Source organism: Cornus florida, unplaced genomic scaffold (assembly GCF_030987335.1).
Source record: "Cornus florida cultivar Cherokee Brave unplaced genomic scaffold, ASM3098733v1 CherokeeBrave_3.0.0_Hap2_Chr06, whole genome shotgun sequence".
NCBI lineage: Eukaryota > Viridiplantae > Streptophyta > Magnoliopsida > Cornales > Cornaceae > Cornus > Cornus florida.
In genome coordinates, this window is record NW_026775576.1 from 76,415,303 (window position 1) to 76,416,576 (window position 1,274).

Here is a 1,274-nt window from a genome sequence, read left to right on the forward strand (position 1 = left end):
GTTCACCGAGTTTTGGTTAATCAATAATTGATCAAACCTTTGAGCTAAAGACTTCACTTCGGCGGCTATTTCATTTGAATGGTCGACTTGATGTAAGCCAACACTCTTCCTACCTTGTGAATTTCTACCATTCTTGGATAATAAAGTTCGATGCAAAGAATTTTCACTCATACTTTCATAAAGACGCCACACGTCATCCTCATGCCTATCAATGTAAGAGTCACCCATGGAAGCATCAACCATACCCTTATAGTTGTCCGATAAGCTCTCAAAGAAATATTGAACTAATTGTCATTTGGGCATGTCATGATGTGGACACTTCTTAAGCAATTCATTGAAGCGTTCCCATGCCTCATGAAATGTTTCTCTATCCCCATGTGAAAATTCTCGAATTGAGGTTCTCATGGCATTGGTCTTAGAAACCGGATAGTACTTCTTTAAAAACTCTTGTTGAATTTTTGCCCAAGAAGTGATTGAAAAAGGCCTAAGATTGTTAAACCAATATTTTGCTATGTCCTTTAAGGTGAATGAAAAAAGTTTGAGTCTTAAGACCTCTTCCGGCATGTCTGTATATTTTACGGTGAAACATACTTCAAGAAACTCATCCAAATGCTTGTAAGGTTCTTCACTAGGAAGTCCATGAAAGTTAGGAAGCATTTGAATAGTTTGTGCTTTAATTTCATAATGATGTGCTCTAAATGGTGGCAATTGAATGCATGTGGGTGCGTTGTATTCATTAGGCACATAGTGATCTCTCAAAGCAAGAGGTGGATTAGCTACTTGAGGTGCAACATGAACACCTTGGTTATGAATTCCTTGATTAATGATGGGAGGTTGTGGAGCATACATTGGCCTTGGCATTCCATATGGAACTTGGCCTTGTTGTTGTGGTGGTTGGATGAATGGCCTTGGCATGCCTAATGGTACTTGCATGTTTTCATTGTGCACATTGGGATGAAGGATACCTTATTGGTCTATGTGACCAAGGTCCTCAATATGGTCATCATTATGGTCATCCATTGATAGATTGGTTCTATTTGAACTTCCTCATCCCCTAGGATTTCTAATGATGGATTCAAGATGCAAATCAAGAGGGACAAGAGTTGGTCTCAATGAACGACGTCCATGCATGCATAATGCAAAACAACAAACACAAAGAATGACACACACTTCACCTTCACAACAATGCAATGAAACTCCCTCCACAAACACTTAACCCATATTCCTATGCTTTAACAAAGATGATGCAAAAAATAATAAAATAGCCTCCACGC

At 38.9% G+C, this 1,274-nt stretch overlaps 1 pseudogene; it reads left to right on the forward strand.

The window, feature by feature from the left end:
- The first annotated feature begins 301 nt into the window (after positions 1-301).
- LOC132315264 (small nucleolar RNA R71) lies at positions 302-400 on the forward strand (annotated as a pseudogene).
- Positions 401-1,274: the final 874 nt, after the last annotated feature.